Consider the following 20,647-nt stretch of genomic DNA (forward strand, 5'->3'; position numbering starts at 1 on the left):
TTGCCACAAGGACATTTAATCACATAAATTACTCCAGATGACATGCAAGTGGCATAGTGTCGTAACTTACTCATCTACATTCATACATTGTTCATCTTCTAAGATGGCCGCCTCTTTTTACCAACAGTCTACTATTTAGATTCACTCCAATAGTCCTACAACTATTGTTACGCACATCGACCACGCTTCACGGATCGTCACGGATCGTCGCTGCACTGAGGGTCCTGCATTGGCGTATGAGCGTCTCACGCATAGCAACAATCTCCGGGGACGTCTTTTCTCTTGGATGGGCTTGGACAACCCCATTCACTCCGCACTCTACGTTTCGTCTCCCGACGGCACACTAACTACTAACACAAGTAAGCAGCATTTAATAATACGAGGCGATTTCCGCCATGATACTGCAGTACTGTCTGCATACGTGTCACACAGACACCAATTTACAGCGGCCGCTATTTCTCTTATAGGCCCGGACACCAGACTGCCTAGAACTTTAAAAGTTAGACTACGAGCCACTCGTGCATCACCACGCGAAATCATGGTCATGGTGTGAGCCTGCTGGGCATCCCTCAGTGGTGAGTGTTTGCCCTTTTACTGTTTCACTTTCCTGGACGTGCCGCTTATGGCATTTAACACTTATCGTTGCACTTATTATTTATCTTATATAGTGTACCTGACTTCCTTACTCTTCGTTGGATGAATCTCGTTTGAATTCCACTCAGAGTTTTTTCTCCGCACATACGAAGCGGTTTTCTTTATCCATTGAAGTACGGGACTTTTCTAGTCTTGGTAAGCAATATACTTTACTTTATATTTTTTCTGGTAGTATACCAGTGCCCTTGTAATCTATTATGAATTCCTAATAGATCTTTGGATTAGCCGCCATCCCTCATTTCGATTGTTTGTGACTCTGGATACAATTGAATCATAACTGCTGGTCATGTTGACCTATTGTAGTTACCTCATCTTTGTTTTCCTATAAAAAAGGTTTGAAGATTTTGTTGATCAGATTTCTCTGGGAACACACTATTAACTCAACATTAACTCCAAATGTATGATGCAAATAACTGGAGAGCTCTAAAATATCTGATTGTATATATTTCTCTATTTTCAGTGATTGATTCATTGTTCTGGGCTCTTGATGAAGAGAATAAATTTCTCGAAACGCGTCAGCCACTATCAAATTAATTGAATCCCCCTGGACTTTGCGTTTGGAATAAAGAATCTTTTACTCTTTATACTGGATGTCATTACTGCATTTACCCAAATTTGCGTTACTATTAAAACATTTTTGAATATATATCTAATCAACTATTGTATGAAACTGAACTTCAAGGTGTCACACTGACGCAACCCAAAGGTGTGCAGGGGACGGGAGGGTTCCGTTTTGGATCCTCTTTTCTCTCCTTTTGTATTTTCAGTATCCCTGTTCCAGGGCTGCTTTTCCTCCCCCGCACCCTAAAAATCCTTAATTGTTGTTAAATTGGTATATGTAAGCAATTACTCTAAATCTTAGTGTGTGCACCTTCCATCCTTTCCCTTCTAAGAGAAACATCTCATTGGACTTTTTCCCTGTTCATGTTCCTATGGATGCACCCATATTCAAATGGTGCATTCTCAGAACAAAATACTCTATCCCTAATTCACTAAACAAAATCATCATGTTTAGGTTTTGTCATCCAATCGTTTCCTCAAACACTGGCAGGTGCCTGTTACAAATATACCAAAACCTCGTCATTACACACTCTCCTCCAGAGACTGCTAATTTCTCACTAGACAAACAACTACACTTATAGTCTTCAAAAAACATCCTCAACCTTCTAATATTCATTTATCACCTTTCTGTCTTTGCTCCGTGGACATACTGTCCCAATGTCTACCACTAGAACAAAAATTCTTCTCCCTTTGCCATATTAATTCTTGGCACCTTTAAAACCTAGTTCCACTAACAATTCTGAACACATCAAGCCACTTCTGTGAGTCAGTCCTACTGTGGCTGCATGCGTTCCTATGTTTTTGTAAAATCATTTCTCCCTGTTAAACCCAACACCTTCATTCCTACGTGCCATTGTTTATTTCATGTTTGCACATTGCTGAGCCTGCGTGTGGGCTCACTTACTTGCACTCTGCAGTAAATTTGTTTTGCACCTTTCCTAAACTGCTGTACCTGCTGCACTCCCAGCGTCTGATACAATGTCGGTCCTGGGTGAAACCCTTCCTTGACTTCTGAGCTATACACTAGGGGGTATGCTGTCTCCTCCTCTTAAGAATTGCCAATTCTGCATGAATCCTTGGCTTCTACACATGCGTACAAAGTGTTCTAACATACCACATGTCCAATATACAGGCGGTCTCCTAACTTGCTCCTCCTGCATGGGTTGACTATTCTTTTGCGTGCTTTGAAACCCACCGGGTTACTCTGGAAATTTCCCTGATTATTTTGCCAATTCCCTTGATTTTTCTGAAAGCCTCTTCCTCAAAATCCTCCCCTTCCTCATGGAGTAAATACATTATTGCCCTGATCAATACTGCCTTTGATTATTCACCTGAAATTTGCTGGGAGCATGACCCTACCCCACTAGTCAACCTCGCCCCTTCTATGGTTATTTTGACAATTCTTTCTGCTTTTACTTTCACTTCTTCACTTTCCTAGCATAATTTTTCTCTCAATTCCTCTCTTGCAATAGCCTGCAATAATATGTGATGGTCAGCTTTATCTCTGACCATGACTCTGCTTCCAGGCTCACTAATTTCTTAAGCTGTTTCTGCATGGTTTCTGACAGCTTTTGGTATTTGATAGCTCTCTCATCTGATGTGTCCAGATACAGCACTCTAAGAGCGTTCCAGACTGCCTCCCTACAATTGTTTAAACATCGCTCCGTCATGAGCGGTAATACTCAAATATCTTGCCTTTGACCGAATGTCATCAGCTTTCTCTTCAAGGATGACAATCAGGAGACCCTTAATGTCCTCTATAGCCAATGCATTTCCTCCTGTCATCTTTTCTAATTCATGTATCCATTTCCCAGTACCAGAAGTCAAAAGGTTGTTTGCACCTTAAGTTATCCTTGCCCATCTGGGGTCAAGGTACATACTATGGTCTGCCCCCCCGCTTTCTCTAGTAAGGGAAACTGTAAAACCCCAAACTCATTCTTTTCTCCCATCATCTGTTTTTTCAAGGTAGGAACTTTTACCTGGCAGTGACCTTAATCTGCTCACATAAGGTGGCACCTCCCCCCTCTCACCATGAGGTTGCCCTTCAGGTCGGTCTAACCGCATCATTGATTCTGACGCCCGAGATATGGGTAGGCATAGACCCGACCATCTTACTTCCATATCCATTGAAAAACACCCTTCAAGGCCATATTGCCACCTTTTTTTTCTCCATGGAAGGTTGCTCTGTCCTAGTCTGACATATCCTGTCCCCAACTAATGTGACTCTTATCATTCTAGTCTTTTTCTTTTTAAATCAAACTGTCCACAGACAAGGCTCTAAGCCTGTGTTCACAGTGTGCTCTGTCATCTCTGCATGGGTGCAAGCTGTTGATTCCAAAGCCTCACAGAGATGCACTCACTTGTTTGTGATTAATCAGCTTTGACCTTCACAAGCTGATTAATCACAAACAAGTGCAATGCAATGCACGGGTGCCGCATTCCTAACTCTCTTTATCATGAGCCAATATTAACTTTGGCAGACTTTTCCTTACTGCTGCCCAGTGCTACATGTCCTGCGAGTTAACCACCACTCCCACTTTTTGCCGAACCACTTTTCTTATCCTCTTCAAACAGCCTTTTTGATTATATCCACAGTAAAATATAATTACTGTTCTTCATTCTTGCTTGCATACTACAAGAATCTTAATATTTGAAAATATAAATACGCAAATCTCTGTCCTTCCTAGGTTTTCCAAAAGGGCCAAACTATTGTCTATGTGAGCTACCAATTTAACTGAAAAATAAAACCATTCTGTATGCTCGTTAGTGTGTGCTTGTAAATGTGCATGCACATCCTCTTTTGTCCATGGTGCACAGATCAATTACACTTCCATACCTTTGTATATGTGTCTGCATGTGTGCGCGTGTGTGTATGTCCTTTCTCATGTCAGTGCATCTTCATGCATACCTGCTTAGGTCTGTACAGCTTGCTAGCATTTCCTTCAATGCTTTACCTCTTTCGTTTAAACTTAATTCACTATTTTTCCAACTTTGTCATATTAGCTCAAAAAATGTTTGTCAAATAATATTTCTTCCCATGTACTACTGTCATCTCCCATAACTTATTTAGTGTGCCTGGTTCAAGTACCGTCTACGAGCACATTGGCCTGCCTTTAGCGGTATTTGGCACACAAAAACTACACAATTTAATTCTCAGCTACACCTGTGCTCTTGGACACATTTTCCCCAATATATTTTCAAATATCCTCATAGCTCGTAGACATAATATATATCACTGGGAACATCTCTCCCTCACTTGACACCTATCTTCTGTGCAAATTAATTTGGTGCACAACATTTTTAAACTCACGTGAATGCTACTATTTTAGTGCAATATTTCTCTGTTCTCAACTCTAGCTATAGCGCAGAAGAAAACCCATTTCACTTAACCCTTTAAGTGCTATGGGTTTTTCCCCCCAGTGCCAAGGCCTTTTTTGGTGATTTCGGTATGTCGCCATTCAATGCCTTGTAATTTTTTGTTACATGAGATATCTCGGCCAAATTTGGCTCCTTTTTCCCACATGTAGAAATCTTAGGTTGCTGTAGGGGAGTGAGAAAAAATAACCAAATAGGGGGAACATTTTGGGTTTTTTCAAAACATGCCAATACAATGATGTACAACGAAGCCTGTGGTCTTTTCGTTGTAAGAGCTAGGAACAAATGGTTTGCTGTGCTGAATTCCCCAATTTCGTGGCTTTCAAGAACAGGTTGAGCGGAAACTAAAGTAAATTATTTTGATGTGGTTATCAACTGTTTTGTGAGAGGTAGGCGATTTTGGCCATTTTTTCCAATTGGACAAAGGGGTGATTTGTGCAGGTCAGGCAACAACTAGTTAGGGGAAAATTCCATAGTTTGGGGGAAAAGCTGGAAAATGTCAGCAAAAAAGGTATGTGGTGGACATGGTTGGCTTCGTACAGCAATGGCTTCTATGAATTTTGAGAAAAACAATGCTCTGCTATATTCCCCTGTCGCTTGCAGTTAGGAAATCACACATTGTTTGTAGTGTTTCACAAAACAAACAATACCACAAGCCAAACACTGAGTCATGGTACACAAGAGTTTTATGCTTACGGCCTGAACAGATGTACTTAGCATGTGTAAATCAGGAAAACCAATGTGGTGAGGATTATTTCATCACATAATTTAGTCAACCCCTTATACTTTAAAAACAGCTTCTGTAATTGTTTAAACACTGTCTCAACGTGGCTTTCAATTTCAACCAGCCACTTTTCATTAATTTTCAAAAACATCAATTCTTTCACATATGTAATCATTAAATAGTTATCTTGCTATGTTCTCAAACAGAGGCTTGCTTCTCTATCATCTGTTGAATTAACCATTACTTAATATCATGTCTTTCACACACACAGTTCTAAACCACATTCCATTTAAAATTCTGTTTGCTGCTAACATAGTTTATCTCATCTAACTGTGTAGGTTATACAACTACACACTATCCATTCTCCAACAGTGCGTGCAGCCTTATTTTGGCACTCTGCCAACTTAGCATTTCAAAAATAAATCTCTTTTCCTTGCCTAAGAGTCCTGAAAATCCAGTGTGGTTCTGTACCGTACAAGGTTTGTTAGCTTCTTAAAGGTGTTGACACCATAAATACAAGAGATTAACCTTCTGTCTTCTTGCATTTTTCTACTGCACAGCTTTTCCAAAGTGCCTATGCATTTTTCGAAAGCACAAATAATTCTTAAAAAAGCATACTTCTCTGTCCTTTGTTTCTGACAAGACAAATGCAAAACCTTATTGTGTAAAGTTATTTGGACAGCTCTGCTGGTCTATTTTTTGGCAAATACAAGAATTAACTCCATAGTTACTGGATTTTAGTTTCTATAGGGTTTGAAAGTGAACTACTTTTTTCAACCTTTTCTTCATTTTTGAACTTTATATTGTATTTTTCAAACTTTTAAATAACGTGCCTCAAAATATTATAATCCAAAGTTCATATTCATGTGATATTTTCTCCATAATTGAACATTTAAGTTTTCTGGCTTGGTGCCAATTTTTTCTTAAAACTCAATAAAATGCATTTTTATTCAATAACATGCATTCTCTGCAATACTTCAATATGTATACACAAATGTACAGTGCGCAAAACACAACACATAAAACAAGACAGACAAACAAACACACTCGACTGGTCACATATATTCTTCTCTCTACAGCCCTTCTCTGGGACATGTCTTACCCCCTAAGATACCCCATAAAATGTTTAAATAAACCTCTTTAAGTCTGTCTTTAACCAGAACTCATCTCCTACTGCTTCCACTATGGGATTTTAGGTTAAGATTTCTTCTGATTTCAGTCTTTAAAATTCATGCCGGGCGTACTCTATTTATCGTGGCCTCTCTCACGATACCTCTTACTTGCTTGGCCACACTCAAGTCAAGTTCTCAATAATTCAATTGCTTGGCCTCTCACAAGTCATTTGCTCAATATATACAATACTCATATTCTCAAGTTACATTTCCCCCACCTTCCCGTTACATTGTAAGCTGCTAAAAACATTGATTTTCCCCATTTTTCCCCAAAAAACCCTGAGGGGCGTCCCCCACAAGTAATAAAAATTGTTTCTAAAAACTGTTCAAACATTAACTCAAAAAATATTTCTTCTAAAAGTGGTCTCAAAAGGGTGACTTTAAATGTGTCTGCCAAAAATGGAAAAATAATTAATTAATAATATTTTCTTGAAGACCCCTAAACATTTCTAATTGAAAACATTTTTGGGAAGTTTTCCCAAAAAATACTAAATTGCCTTTCTCCAACCCCCAGCTGCCAAGGCCCTCTGCCATTCTAGCAGAACTGTGAGTCTCTTCTCTTTTTTAGTGGTGGGCGGGCAGCTGCAGTTTGTCCCCCCACCATTATCTCACCTCTCTCTCTGGCTTTTCCCCTCTTCCAAGCCTCATAGCATGCTTTTACCTTATGTTCCAGGTTCAGTTCATAGTCTTGGAGACATCAGCTCAGGACTGCTGGCATGGCTCGCCAAATGTAGAGGAGGGTCACATCACCCTCTTTCCTGGGCATTGGCACCTCTGGGCAAAGAAGACACTCTGGAGCAAAGCAGGACACTCAGACTGCTTTCAAAAAAGACATCAGGTGTATTTCTTCCAGCAGGCAAGACACAGGATTCACAGGATACAGCATCAACAAGATCTCGGGAACTCTCCTCAAAGTTATAAAATGTCCTTCCTTATATACCCTTCTTGGTTGGCTCAGTTCCCTGTCTATGATGCAGAACACTCTCATTGGTTCAGGCACTCTAAGACAAGCCCCAACCTGCTCTATGGTTGGCCGACTGGGCTGACAATTCACAAAAGCTCCCATGTCATACTTACATCTGTAACTGATTAAAATTGTGTGTGCTGTGCCTGACCTTTTAAATGGAACATTACTGGCATCAGTCCTGAGACAGTTTTAGCAACAGCATCATGGTTTCCTGTCCAGAGGCCCAAATATGGGCATCAGCTGCATCCTCTCTGATAATTGAACCAGCTGAATACAACACCCACTCTCTTCCCTTGATTGCAACTTCGCTCCCATTCGCTCATCACTGTCAAGATTAGAGATAGGAAGCACAGACACCATGTCCTTGACTACTGAGCTCTGACTGAATTATCATGAGGTAATTCTATTATCCTTTCACAGAAATTCCCTTATTAGTATGCACAGCATCCATCTTAGAGTGCCTGACCCTGTCTCAAACCCAAAATGGCTGCCCACATTACAAAATGCCTGACCAACCTATGTGTACGTAAAACTTGGTACTTGCTCCGATTTGAATCTAGTTTCTTTGATAATTTATCATAACATGTACTACCTGACACATTCTCTACTGCACTTGACGTTTTGACTCCAAAAAATAGATCGTCTTCCAAAGCACTTTCCTAGAAAGCACTACAATTCTGATTTCTGTAACATTTAACGTCAGTGATCAACCCAATAGTTTATCATCATTCGGTTTGAGGTAGAGGGGGTCTATCTCCACTACATTCAGTTTGAGAGGGAGGGGGTACTCATTCCTCTACGATGTAACTAGGGAGAGTCTTGCTGCAACGATTGCGGAAGACTGGTTAATTGCAAATTTGTTGGAGCACGTTGCACTATTTATGGTAAACTGCACCGTGTGTTAAAAGTTTACTGCTGGGCATACACTGAGAACAATTAGAGGGGTAATACCTCGACCGAACAGTCCATTTCAGCATTTACATATCGACTATGTTGAGATGCTGCAGGTGTGTAATGGATATAGATATCTATTAGTGGTGGTGTGTCTCTTCTCCAGGTGGATTGAGGCAGGTCCATGTACACACCCTGATGCCACTTGCTCAGCAAGGTTTTTAGTAAGCAAAATCTTTCTGAGATGGCGTGTGTGTGAAGTGCTGAGATCTGACAATGGGCCACCTTTTGTTTATTAGTTATTTGTACAGATAGGGCTTTTATTGAATATAAACCACACGTTTTCATCTGCTTATCACCCACAAGCGAATGGAATATCTGAGAGACTCAACGGCCTCCTTAAAGAAAGGAATGGTAAGATTACATTTACTTTGAAAAAGGGATGCTATAATGCCTACCCTTAGCTTTATTTGCCCTTCGGAATCAGCCAGGATCAGACCATTACCTCACCCTTCACAAACTAGTTACAGGGCGGCAAATGAGAATGCCTCTTACGCCTCCGTCTAGAAGTAGAAGTGATGCCCAGAGTGTAGCCAAAAATGTTAGGTGATGAATTGCATGACTATTTGACATGCAGATCCAGAAGCAAGACAAAAAGAAGAATTTCAGCGTGTGCAGACTTCATCGATGACGAAGAAGAAGGATGATAAAGTAATGACCAGTGAATGAGACAGATTTAGCTTGTACTAGAATTTGGATGACAATCCTTAGAGATAATTTAGCAGGAGTGTAAAGAATTTTAGTAGGCCAAAAATGAACTTTAGAAACACATTGACGTATCAAAATTATGCCTAAACGCCAGTTCTTGGTTAGAAATTGGTAAGGAGATCATTATCCAGATTCATTTTGTGGTGCATAGCTGTTCTAAGCTGTTAAACATATGGTACTTACTGACAGTGATGTTCATTGGCTTGTGCTTGCTGTTTTTATATTCATACTTCAAGCTTATCCTGCTCTTGTCAGAAGAGGAGTTGCTATTCACACTTTTTACAGGATCCTAACAATGGCCCTGTGATTAGAAGACTTTTAATGGCAATAATTGAGCAAATGTTACAGTTGCAAGTATAAAGAAATGTTATAATTCTATTAAAAATGAGAAATGAGGAAGCTGACACGGTTCTGGAGAATGAACAAGTCCAAAAAGTACCAGGATGGTGTGAAAGGTGGATGCAGATGTTTTTGTGCATAATATATGTCTCTATGATTACTCTCTTTGTCTTCCTGTTCCGCATTTTCTACAGTCTCTATTATGTTAGTAATAGTGCTTCCACTGAGGCAGAGGCCCCTATGGTTCTCCCCACTATGAGAACTACTTTGGATTTGCCTCATGATCATTACACACATTTTGCATATGGGAGACATAAGAGAAATGCAGAGGAAGATAATGAGGGGTTACATACCTATCTAGATAATGCAGCAAACTTGGGTAATAACCTGTTGTATCAGCACATGAAAAAGGTGGGAGGGAGTACATCTAAGGAGAGGTGCTATGGCTGCGCTCTCATACCCTGTGCCATGAATTCAGTGCAAACTTTCATCTCCAGTGAAGTCCCAGAACGTGATTCTAGGTGCCTCGTTCATCCTGCAGCATGTAAGACCAGAGGACAATTCCAGGGAAGTTGGGATACTTTACGATGGAGTTCGAAATGGTCGTTTCCGTTTCAGGATGATTATATAAAGACTTCACAGATGGAAAAGGAACCTGGATGGGAGAGCAATATGCTTGTGAAGAGGTGGTAATCAAAGACATGAAGAGAATGGAATGCCCTTACATAACAAAAATAGCTGGATCCCCTGGATGTTGGGAACAACTCAAGTCTTAGTCTATGGACGAGTGAAATCCAAGAAGGGATGGGACGGAGGACTGATGTCGTATGCATCTCATCTACTGAAGTCAGAATATGTGCAAGAGGTACAGAGAGTAAACGATGGGTGTTTGAAATCATGGGCTAAGCATGCCAAACTACTGACATGTGTAGAAGATGAATCAGGTCCAATGGTTGTGATTCCATTGGCGAATGCAACACTGTGCTTCCATAGAGAAGGAAGGAAGCATGTGGGAGATAACATAGGCTGCAAAACTACAGTTGACGTTTCCAGAATAGGAGAAGGGACACCCATCCTGATGGATAGATATTTGGCTTGTGGGCTTGGGGCCTACATGAAGCTGCCCAAGGATTGGGGAGGAACGTGCTCATTGGTGCTCATTCATGTTCCAGCATTAGTGATTCCTCAGAGTGACCTAAACATTGTTGAATTTCCAAAAGTAGATGCCCATTTGAGAAGGAGAAGAGCACTTACACTTCTCAATCGGACCAGAAGAGGGAATTACTTCTCAGCCAAATCAATAGAAGTATGTGATGCCATTCCTTACTAGCACAGGTTGTTCAGCAAGATTGCTTCAATATTTATGACTATCTTCATGCCTGGGATCCAGACTATGGCCAATGCCCAGTTGTTGCAGATTACCAGACACCAACAATCAACACCACCATAAAGGGATTCAATGCTATCAAGGAAGAGCTAAGGGCCATAAGACTAATGACCCTACAGAACAGTTATGTCCTTGACATGATCACAGCGATGGAAGGAGGAGTTTGCGCCAAAATCAGGCCTTCATGTTGCACATTCATACCTTTTCATGATGAAGAGAATGGACCTTCTCAGAGGTCATAAGGTTACTGACAAACTTGCACAACAAGATGGAAGATGAGACAGAGGACATTATAGATGATAGTTGGTTTGCTTCCATATTCTCATGGATTCTGCAGTGCCTGGCAAACATCTTCAAGTTTCGTGGAGCAATACTCGTGATGGTGATGTTTGGATTCTGTGTGATTAGGATAATAATTTCACAATGTAAGAAAACAGCAGAAAGAGCAGTAGGAATTAAGATTATGATCAATGTCAAATCAGGGTTTGGACACAAGGAATTGACTGATGAAGATGTCAGAAAATACAGAGAGGCCAACATCGTTGCCCCTGAAGAAACAAAGTTCCTTTATCCAAAGAATCATAAGAAGTACGTAGGATGATGGGTCTATTGTAATCTGAATGGACAGTGCAACTACATGACCTGGAGTGTGGATGAACCTGTTAAATCAGCCGGTACCCTGAGTGGGATGATGAAGATCTGGACTCCAAAAAAGCACTTCTTCAAGAGAAAATATCAAGATGTGGAGACTATTGAAGAGGTGGTCAATTAATCGACCAGAGAGGGAATGTAGAGGAGCAGTTACATGCCTCTATGGGAAGTCCCACCCCCTTACCTCCTGTATTTTGGAAGCTTGAGATTATGCCATGCTTGACACCAGCAGTTGTGACCATACTCAGCGAATATTTGAAAGAAGATACCCTTTTAGAAAGCCCTACCAAATGAATTCCAGAAGAGACGACAATCTGAGGAAGGAACTCCACGAAGGAATATGAAAAAGAGCGAAAGAGGAGCTGGTGACGTCATGAAAGATGAGTGTGATGCCCTGAGAATGCTGGCTGAAGAGAATGCAAGGACCTTATAGAAACTGATGATGAAGTTAAGAATCGAGTACATTTTCATATGCGAAAAGAAGATTGCATGTGTGTGATGCACTGCAGAAATTGCAAGCCGTTCAATAATTGTACAGATGCTGTAACACAAGTAGACTAAGTGATCGTAGAAGCTGGCTATACGTAGTCAATAGACTGCAGGCAAATCTACCATTGTATAGAAGCTGGACATCAGTGTCATTAATTAAGTAAGCGCTGACCCATGGAGAGGAAAGGCTGAGAATTGTGTTGCAGCAAATAATGAGCTGAGATTGTGGACACAAATGGTGAGACTGTCTGGCCTGGTACCAAAGCTGAAGCAAGCCAAGGCCGGTTATCTATTCTTGAAGGCAGTGAACATGAGAAGCTGAATCATCCCTTGTTAAGGTGCAAAGAAAGAACACCAAGCGTGGAAAGTTTTATTCAGTTAAGACATGTAAATGCTGCAAAATGGACCAAATTGTGGTCACCTGTCAAGGGAGCCAAGGATGGAAATAGAGTTGAGCATGGAGTTCTAGAACAATGATGGTGCATTCTCACACCCCTTATATTACCAGAGACAAGAATACTTTTCAAGGCCAAGTTCAAAAACAATATTCATGGCACAAGGCATGGGTGATGAGAGATGCTGGGCTAATTGGGTGGGGAGGTAATGTCAAGTCCACCTCCCAGCACCGGGGTCTGAGCCTACGTGCTGTTAAGTAAACTTAATGTTCCAGACATGGCACGAGCATGCCAACCAATTAAAGAGGGCTGTATAACAAAGGGCCTTATAGTTTGAAAGCCAATGATATACTGTGTACTTAATAGTGTAGAAGATTAAATGTTTTAGAGGTAGGCATAAGTTGTTCACCTCACAATAGACAACCAATCACAATCCCACCCCTTATAGAAAGTATACTTAGAGGTTCCCGTTGAACCTATCACAACCCCTCATAGGTTTTCCTTATTTGTCACATAGTATGACTCTATATCTGATGTATATTTCGTATATAAGGCTTTTTTAATGAGAAATACACTGATAACTCAAGCGAACGTCCGTTGATGTCCGTTGTAACTCCCTGTTTTAGATAATTGTTAATAAAACAGCAACCTTTGCCATCTTCCTGAGTTGGTTTGATTATTTGGTGTCAGAGTTATTCAGCATCCCCATCCATGCACGTTATCCAAAGGGCCATATGCTTAGTCTTGTCAGCCGATATCCCCCCGCTCTACACAGGATTGTGTTGTCTGAAATTGCACAGTTTGAGGTTGTGTAAGCTATGCTAGGCACTGACGCCACCGTGGATGCCAGTGCTGTTGTACCGATACGTGCAGTTACCGCCATTCATTTTGATTGTCTTTAACGGTAACTGTTCAAATCAGCCCCCCAGCTGAAGCCTGTGATCCCCCGCTGGTGTTGGGGGAAAGGGATATTATGGCTTTCATACTGTTGAACACACCCATGAGGCACCCCCATCTGTGCCATTGCTTCTTCCCAACCTATGGTTCTTGCTAAGGTGGCAAATCTCGCCCATGACTTAGCGTCCATCAACCAGTCTGCAGCTGATTCTCCCCAACTTCCTCCTTTACTATCCCTTCTTCTATCTGTGTGTCGTCCACTATCTCGAGACCCGAGCTTCCTGGCACAAACATGGCGATCTGTAGGAAGTGGAAAGAGGTCAAGGCCTGCTCTACAGAAAAAAGCTGTCCCGTTAGCCCTCCCATTTCCATCGCGTACTCGCCGCTGAATGCCTGCACTGTACCTTCTTCTTGTGCTCGTTGGTCTGTCCTCAAAACGTCTTGGTACACCGATCTCCTTGTTTTGCTAACAACCTTTGATCCTATTACCTCTAGGTGAGAACGATAAAACATCAGTTGTACCACTCGGATGGGGATATAACACTTGAGTGGGGTTATATCAACGGGGTGGGGAAACGACAATCACCTCGCCAAAAGTTGGCCTGCAGTAACCTTCCAGGCAAGTGGCCCTGCTGGCCACTTCAGTGACCTCAAACAATAACAAATTTACCAACAATTTGACAGTGAACTCCTTAACTGTGCCTCTCTATTTAGTTGTCTATGCACCTTACCAATGCCCCATACATATGAGATTAATTCATGACATTCTGTGCTATTGTAATAACATGGAAGTACCAGAGGTCTAACATGCAGCGCCAGTTGGTAATTTAAACAAATAACCCTTAATAACGGAAACGAGATTGCCCATGGCCCGTCCCCTTGGCTGTTACACGCCCTTGATTGGTGGAAACCTTGCTTACCAATGCACCATTTACAATTACTTTGAACATGCCTACTAAAACCTTCCCATGGAAAAACGTTTGTGATTAACCCTGCCCGCTGTAACATCCCCACATAGCCCAATGCATTGTGGCGCAGTGGCCGTCCATGGTAATCCATTGACAAAACATTCTTTGAAAGCCAGCAAAGAAAGCCCAATGCGCACACCCTCACATATGCTCTGGTGCTGTTGCCACCCAGGTTCAGGCTCAGTCTTAGAGGCAGGGGAAACCTCCCTCAGGTCTTAGGAGGGACATGCTGAGGTTCCACAGAAAGCAGAAGGGCTGCAAAGGAGCACTGCCGGGACACTCCCTTGCAGCACATGGGCGCGGCTTCCTGGCATCTGGACCTCCAGCTATACCGACAGTGGGAGGTGGAGAAACACACACAAACAAGTAAATGACAGCACGCAGTTCCTCTAAGTGTGGCGGCTGGGAGTCGGCATCAATGGTTGCCTTTATATAGGGGACCTTGCAAACCCGGTGCCTCCAAGCACTGTTCCACTACTACTGACCCATACTCTATGATGTTAGAATGTTAGAGGCATTTCTGAAATGTTAAATGCGAATAGCAATGACTTGTTTGTCTGCGTACTTAAGCAGATTCTAATCCGCTCACAATTTAAGGAATACACCCGTGAACATGATCCTGATCATGTCACGGGATCCCGCGATTATGTCCCAATGTAAATCCAAACCTCTAGAGCCCCTATCCATTGTCCCGTGGTCACATGACAAAACTGAATTTCACAATAGAGCTGTGCCGGAATGGCTAGGCTCTTGACCTGGGCCCTCCTTGAAAAAAACTTAAATTCGCCCAAAACAATATTTATTTATTTTATTTTATTTTTTAGTTATAACCTCAAGTGGTTTCTAAGCACAGGATCGGGCTTCGAACCTTTGCTGCGCCACGTTATAAGATAAGCCTGGAAGTGTTTTAGTGTGGGGGAGGCATGCAGGGTGACACAAGTGAAAGAGATGACAGTAATGACAGTGATGACAGTAATGACAATTTTGCAAAAGGAGGAGGCCAAACGGGATGTGAGGTGGAAAAACTTTGGCCACAAGATTGATTGTAACAATAGCTATGGTGCAAAAAAAACTGTCCTCCTGGACTCCATCTTTCCCCTTCCCTCCTCCCACTCTGGTCGAGTATTTCTACATAATTGCTCTCCCACGTATAGAATCCTTTTGAGTCACTTTTCCTACAAAACCTTTGTTTTTGTGATACTGCAAAAAACAACAACCATAAAACATCATAAGAAAACGAACACAAATATTTTGGGGAACAGGGATCACGTGAGCAGGGACCCTACTCCCATGTAGGGACAACTCGAGGCTGATCCCTGCCGCCCTTCATACAAAAAGCTTGTGATGTTTGGTGGACCCAGCGTGTGAGCTGTGTCTGGTGTATTTGGCGGACCCAGCGTGTGAGCTGTGTCTGGTGTCTCTTCTTTGACTTTGCAGTTGACCTTCCTCTGCATTCTTTATGTCTTTTCCATGCAAGGTGGAGAGGTAAATGCCTTTCATCAAGCATTGTGCATACCTTCTTATCTCTCTGGTGACCCACTTGTGATATGGCCCGCTGAGGGGCATTAGTAATCTTTTATCCTCAGAGGTGGATTCTGGAGCATTGGCTTGCCTCCCACTTGTCTTTAGTTTTGGGGCATTGTCCTTCCCTTAATCCCTTTGTGTTGCAGCGTGTGAGCCTGTTGCACTGTGTTTAGGCATCCTTATTATCTCACTCTGATCCACTTGTGATATGGCCCCTAGTGAGGCGCTATTCATTTTCATCCTCAGAGGTGGGTTCTTGAGCTTCCATTACTTGCATCCAACATAATCCGGTTTTGGGCATTGTCCTTGCCATGTCCTTCGGGAGGCATTTGCCCTTTCCCACTGCTGTGGTCCTTTTGCCTCGCTCTGAGGCATATGTCGGCATTCCTTTAGCTCTTATGACCCACTTGTGATACGGCTACTTGAGAGGCGCTATTGCTTTTTAATCCTCAGATGTGGGTTCTGGAGCTTTGGCTAGTCTTCAACAGGGTTTCAGTTTTGGGGATAGTCCTTTCCTTGACCCCTTGTGGGAGGCGTATTGTATTTCCCCACTGTATGTAGGCCTTTCTTTTGCTCTCTGATCCACTTGTGATATGGCCCCTTGTGAGGAGCTATTAATATTATCCTCAGAGAGGGGTTGTCGAGCTTTCGGCTTGCAAAAAAATGGATTCTAATTTTTGGGATTGCCCTTCCCAGGTGCCCTTGCGCCTTTATTCCTTGGTCTGAAGCATGTGTCGGCATTCTTTATGCTCCATGATCCACTTGGGATTTGGCCCCATGTGAGGCGTTATTGGTTCTTATCCTCAGTGGTGGATTCTTGAGCTCTGCCTTTTATCAACTTACTTCAAGTTTAGCAGCCTGTCCTTTGTTTTTTGGTTATTTACTTGATTTGCTTTATGAGGCGTTTGCCTTTTAGATTAACTGATTTAGATGTTTATTTAGATTGATTGAGTTCTTTGATAACTTCTTTATTTGCCTCTTCCTGTGACCCTATTTCCTTTCATTTGGTGCCTGTTTTATCTTGAGGGTTTTTCAATTTTACCATTAGTGCCTGTCCGATTTGATCCCCGATTATACGTCAATATTGCCACTATTTAGCGGGTTGGAGGGAGGGTTTTTTAATCTCTGTCCTGCAGCTCCAGATTGCTACCAGGACTGGGGAACAGATGCCTGGGGGTTGCCTTGTCCGCCCTAGTTATAGGCCAAAACTGGCCTGAGAGCAAGGTAGCTCCCTTTGATGCATCAAAGGCCCCTTGTCTCCGCATCCGGCCGGATGGGAGGGGGCCTATGATGTGGGGTGTCAGGGGCAGGGACTGCCTGTTGTCACCTGCCCCTGCCACCTCCCTACCATCTCGGGTGCCCAGATGTCTGGGTCCCCATTGTGGTTAGGGCCTGGAGGCCCGCCCTGTCACTGGCATGCTAATGGGACAAGCACCTGGGAGGAACTGGCCCAACCGGACCCACAACAACCCCAATCCCAGTTTATGCCTCTGGGCCTTCCATTCCGGAGGGCCAATATTTAGAAATGTGATTAAATCTGATGGGGATCCACTAAACAAAAACCCCATTTCCCAAAACTCTTGTGGCCACAGCGCCGTACAATTGCATGAAATTCACCATGGGACACTATAAAACTTTGCCATAAACACTGCCGGCAGCATGGCGGCCGCCCAGTGAACACCGAACACGGCCACGATCATGGCCGTATATGAGCCAAGGGAGAAATATGTATCACTAAACCAAAGCCATTACACCCGCTCGTCCAGATATTTTATTTATTTTAGTGGTTTCGGGACAGGATTTCGGCTAGCCCACACTTGAAATGCACACCTCCGAGGTGTTTTGTTTAAATGGATCGCTTGCATAACTCTGCGCCCACATATCATGAAACTTGATGCCCCCTCATGCAATTGCCCAAAATTCACCATGGAAAAAACTTTCAATCAACCCCCAACGGCACGGCGGCCGCCTAGGGATACACCAAAGAACACAAAATTACATCGACCATGGTGCAAGTCAATCAATAAATCTGGTTAATTGATTTGCACACATCACGGTAGGATTTCCAATCAAACCTTACCATTAAGACCTCCAAGGACCACCTCGCTGCCCATTTTTAATTGAACAATAACTTTGCAGGGGTAAAGATTTAGCACCAAACTGTTTAAATAACCACGCCCACTCATAATCAAATGTAACCCCTTTGCTATGATTTGTATATACACACACCTATGCATTGATTTCTGATTTAAATGGTACGTTACATGAGTTCAATTACATTAAGTCAACAGGACAGCTATACAGCAGGCAAACCCACCAGGCTGCACAAAACAAATGCTTTAACATTCCCACACATTGCAATACAGCCCAATACTTTGCCATGCGATGTCCGTCCATGGTCATTCATTCACAAAAAGCTTTTAGAAATCCAGCAAAGCAACCCCAACGCGCACACCGTCATATATATTGCGGCGCGGTTGCCCCCGAGTTAGACATTTTGCAAACCTCATGCCCCCACCCTATGATGCCTTAATGCCCGGTGGTGGCCCCTCAGCGGGGTTGCGTGGGATTTAAATGTAATCAAAATGTGCTGCAGTAATCACTTTGCGGCACCGCAGGGCCACCCCGGTTCCAAACCCTGCGACCTCCTAGGCATTGCCATGTGGTCACGTGACCTGGCCCTCCTTGGACAAAAGTTTGTGGGATGCTGCTAGGCCAATCACTTTGAAAGTGAAACGTGATTAAACCTGATGGGAATCCACCAAACAAAACCCATTGTGCGAAACCTTCTGGCCGCCGCACCATACAATTGCACAAAATTCACCATGGGAAACCTTTCAAAACCCTCTACAGCACGGCGGCCCACACAGCACAAAATTACATAGAACCTGGTGCATGTCGGACAATCACCCCTGTGTGATTGCTTTACATACGTAACAGTGTACTGCAAACAAACCTTACCATTATGACATTTAATGGCCGTTGCTCCGCCCAATTTAAATACACCATAAAAAAACTTAGCAATAAAACCCCCCCTGGCAGCATGGCGGCTGCCCATTGAACACCAAACACACAATTACATCGACCACGGTGCATTTCAAACAATAAACCCACTCAATTTATTACACGCATACCGGTAGGCTTGGCAATCAGGCCTTACCATTAGGGGAGCCCCAGGGGAACGCAAAGCATTTCCCGCGGGGTGATTTTTGCTGCTGCACAGGCCAGCGAGCTGGCCTGCGCATAGAGCGCCTTCTGGGGTATTTAATGGTTTAGGGAAGGTTCGGGAGCAGGCGGCGGTTGGGACATGAGTTTGACCTGTTGCCTGCTCCCGAGCCTTCCCTGCATCTGGGCCTCATTGTGGCAGTTAGTGTAGGTGAGGCAGGTTTATGGGGTATGGATTAGTCCGTTGGGTGGGTAGATATAGTTAGGTTTGTTTAAAAAAACAAACAAATTAATAATATTTCTTAATTTACATATTAATGGGTGTACCGTAAATAAGGTACACCCCACTTACCTGATTTGCGGCTTTCTGGCGGTTCGTTCCAGGGACCCTTGCGACTTCTGGGGCATGGGCGTGATTGGGAGCGGGGTTTTTTCTTTGTGGCTATTGCCATTCGCACGGGTTGGGTGCTTGCACCCTGTCGGCAGGGGTGGGCCATCGGGGGCCAGTCCTGTGTGGGTTGCTGGGAGGAGGGTTTCCTTCGGTGTGGGCTTTCGAGCTCTGGCCTGCCGGGTTGGCGCAGTAGCAAGGAGTGGGCAGAGGGGGCAGTCCTAGCCCTTAAAGGGGCTGCGCTATTATAATAGCGTTTGTTCTTAGGTTCAGCTGCCTTTCATTGAAAGGGCTTGCCAGTGCGGGCAACGTGCCTCTAGGTGGCGGTAGGGTTTCTGCCGCTGTTGGTGTGGGGAGTGGGGGCAACCACTGGGGTTCTGGGGCCCCCCAGCCTCTCAGAGCTGTTGCTGCGGGTAGGGTTTACAGAGGGTATATGGGGGAATTTTCAGACAGGAAGGGCTATACAAAAAAATAATAAATAACAAATATATAGTACATCATTGAATAGATAAATAGATAATTATAATAGTATAGAATATAAATAAATCAAGAAAATAAATACATAAATAATTAATATAGGCAGAAAATAGAGAGCGGTATTTTAACTAAAATAGATATATGATAAGATCAGGAAAATAGTTTACAAATAAATATAGAGAGTAATCGGAGCAACGTAGAGGAGAGTTAAGCTTATAAGGGGACAGGCTCCCCCTCTGCTGGTTCCTACCCACTTTTTGCAGGATTTCTCCATTAGGTTTGGGGTCATTGGCATTGTCTGCCCCCCCCCACTACCTCCTTGCAGCCCTGTGGCGGGTAGAGGGGAGGTCTGGGAGGATAGGGGTAGGAAGATGAAGAGGGAGATTGACAGGAAAGCATCCAAGGGGGGACTGCTGTTGGGGGAGGGGTCAGAAAGGGGTTTGGGGATAATGACCAGGTGGATGAAGGGCACGCAAGGGGTCTCCAAAAAGGTGTAGGTAGGGTGGGGCATGAAGGTGGAGGTGATGGGGTGCAGAGAGGGGTGACAGGACAGAGAGGAAAGGGTGGAAAATACCTGCAGAAGAGTGCAGATGGGAGGAGGAGAGAGCGGTCCCCTTCGACTAGCGAGGATAGGGAGGGGCACAGAATGGCCCACCCGGCTAGGAGGATTTCGGGTGGAGGGCGCAGAGCAGCCCCCGCTGTCGCAGAGGCAGAATATGGAGAGGGTTTAAGAACGGTCCCTCCTCGAACTTCGCAAGGACAGTCTAGAGGACACAACACGGCCCCTAACGAGGAAGACCACAGGGTGGAGGAGAGGACCCCCTTGCCCGAGAGAAGAGGACCAGGAAGGGGTTT

This window comes from Ambystoma mexicanum, chromosome 10, assembly GCF_040938575.1.
Source record: "Ambystoma mexicanum isolate Mex_15411 chromosome 10, UKY_AmexF1_1, whole genome shotgun sequence".
Classification (NCBI taxonomy): domain Eukaryota; kingdom Metazoa; phylum Chordata; class Amphibia; order Caudata; family Ambystomatidae; genus Ambystoma; species Ambystoma mexicanum.